Source organism: Nicotiana attenuata, unplaced genomic scaffold (assembly GCF_001879085.1).
Source record: "Nicotiana attenuata strain UT unplaced genomic scaffold, NIATTr2, whole genome shotgun sequence".
NCBI classification, from domain to species: Eukaryota; Viridiplantae; Streptophyta; class Magnoliopsida; order Solanales; family Solanaceae; genus Nicotiana; species Nicotiana attenuata.
The window spans coordinates 444,311-447,561 of NW_017670647.1; positions in this window are offsets into that span (position 1 = coordinate 444,311).

A 3,251-nucleotide genomic window follows, 5' to 3' on the forward strand; every position below is an offset into this window, starting at 1 on the left:
AAAAAAAGCCCGTTAGGCCCGCTAAGCCCACGAGCCCGGCCCATTTAGCCCAGGACCATATGGGCTTAGGCCCGTCACGGGCTGGTCCTACCCGTTGGACCGCCAGAGCCCGGGACCGCTAAGCCCAGGCCCGTTTAGCCCGGCCCGTTTAGCCCATTTAGGCCCGGGCCCGGGACCACATACAGCCTTACTTTGGATAGAGTCTTTGACTACGGTTTTTAAGGCAACGCTTGGAAAGCGTTCCTTTTAAATAAAAAGACTACACTTTTTAAGGGTGGCTAATAATAAAATATTTGGCAACCCTTATTATAGGTAGTGAAACATTTTTTAAGAATAGTTTTATCAGCAGAACTAATGTAATCCTTTACAAGCATTTTGCAAGCGTACCCTAAAACATTTCCCGCTATAATGTTTTCCCCAAAATTTTCCCCCTAAAAGTTTCCCCCAAAATTTTCTAAAAATTCAAAGACAGTAACATCGATATTCATTTGTATCTCTTTCCAAAAGTACTGGAAAAACTTTTCCCATCCCCAATTTGTTTCCCTCCCCCATAGTTTCGTTGAACTCGGCTTCGCGTTGCTTCTGTTACCGAATCAACACCGCTACTGTCTCCTGGGCTGACTAGTATGGTGTTCTCTTTATTTTATTTGGTTGATTCGTTGTTATTTTCTCGCTTCCTGATTCGTCTTTTTAATTTTTTTTCTTTTGGTTTGATATTAATATACTTGAACAGCTGAACTTTGCTCAGGATCGACACTCTTCTGTTGTTTGAGATGAGCGGCTAAGATCTCTTCTTGCGATTGCACAGTCATGACGATGAGAGTTTTATGAGAAAAATGATTTTTTTCAGTTCAGTTGTTAAAAGTGACTCATGTTGACTCCTAAAACCCTAGACGTCGAAGAAATTTGTGAATTTTTCGTTACTGCTTAGGATTCAGCTGGTAAAAAATTGTGATTATATTATCTTTACTGATACTGAACTAGAAATCACTAGTTTTCTTCCAACATTGTGGCAGTATTTGCTAAGAAATATTAACCAACCATTCAAATTTTCGGCATGCATTTTTTAATTATGCTAATTAAGCACAGGGGAAAATTAATATAGTCATAAATTCTTATTAAGCTATAGGGAATATCTGTTTAGCTTTGTTATCTTCTGAATGTTAAAATTTACATTTCAACACATGCTTCATTGTTACGACAGGTCTTGTTTATAGCATACAGAGGTATTCATGTTAGTATATTTGTATTGAATCTTAATAATATTTAATTATTTTCTCCACCAAAATTAGTCAACACACGGGAAGATATGTGGTGTACTATAAGCTAGGTTTGGCATAAAACAAGTGTCATGACTAGGTTAACAGATTTCTATTCTCTTTATTTTCTTATTATGCTACTATACAACACCCTATTTTGAAAAAATTATTCTTAATTTTTACGATCTATTTGTTAAGTATAATTATTGCTTAAATGAATATCTATTTCCAAATCTAATATCACCATTGATTTTTAGGTTTTCAAATGTTCTGTCCTAAGGCTGGATGGATCTACCAAGGATACCAAAGAGTATACTGATGGTGTTCTTTGTTGGGCTTTGCTAATTCAAATATATATATATAAAGTAAACATTATCCCTTTTGCTATTGGTAGAAGGTACTAGATTGGTTACTTCTGATTCTCTTTTGTTAAAATCTAAAGCTGCATGTGGAAGCATTTTGATCTTATTTGGTTCACTAAATTTAAAGCATTTGGTTACTATTTCTCGTGCCTCAAGTAAATATAAGAACCATAGTGAATCATATTAGAATATATGGAAAGAAGTCCAAGTCCTCTACTTTTGAACCATATAACCAAAGAAGTGAAAGGGACGTTTATCTGGAGTAATAATATCACCATCCACTACAGAAAATTGAGGATACGACAACATTTATTTAGTGTCTATTGAAATAAATGTCGGAAAATTTCCTTTTTTTGACATTTATGACAAAATGTCGTAAAAACTACGACATTTAATATTAATTGTCATAGAAACAATGACATTTGATACTAAATATCGTAAAAAAATGACATTTGATAGGAAATATCACTAAAACAACGACATTTGATACAAAATGTCGTTAACATAATGACATTTTTTAAGAAATGTTGTAAAAAGTACGACATTTGCTACAAAATATCATAAAAATTAGACATTTGATACAAAATATCATAAAAAGGACAACATTTGGTATAAAATGTCATAAAAACAATGACATTTGGTCCAACCTGTAGTAAAAATACGACTCTTTAACAAATATTGTAAAATTTTTTGATGCAAATGACAAAAAAATATGACCTTACTTTAAATGTCATATTATTTGTCGGTAATTACGAACATTTACATCTACGATTAGAAATTTCTCTATAGTTTCTAAATTTTAAATCATCTTTGTCTTAAAAAAATATCACGCCCTTTATATTTAATATTTAATTTGTTAAAATATTGTGATAATTACCTACAATATAGACGATTTCGTTTCTTGTTGCATAATAATTTAAAAGGCACGTCCAAGACTAGCTCCTGGGCGAGTCATTTGCACAATGTCTTGAGGCGGCTCAAGTGTAGGGCTTAATTTGTGAGGCTTACATGCACCCCAAACATAAGATTGTGCACCCTACACATCTATTGCTCGGCGCTCGGGCTCGCTCAATAAGTACTAGGTAAATCATCTGTTAAAATTTCTGATTAATAGTGTTGACCCTCAAAATATATTAACAAATAAATGATCTTAACTCAAATAAGTCATAGTATTGTACATTTACTAAGTGAGCGTGAGGGTTAATGTTATTTGAATATTTTCTCTGAATATATAGATAGTTGAACTGTATATCCTCACTCGCTATTGATTTGTAGTTCTTAGATTTATTTCTTCCAAAAGAGACTTTAATATTTTGTATTTATTTCTAAAGGGGTAATATTTTGAATTATAATATTGATAAAGTTTATTGAATATTACTTTTAGGAATGTAATTAAATGTGTACTTTGATAATAGTTTAATTTGTAACTTCGAGCCTTTTAGGGAAGTAATCAAATATATGTAGTTTGATAACAATTTTAACACTATTGCATTGTTTATACTTGTAAAACATGTTAGATATTTTGTTTTTTTTTATGAGTTTCCTTAATCCTATGATTTTCTTAAACTTTTAATGTACTTTCTATATTTTTATGTTATATATATATATATATATATATATATATATATAT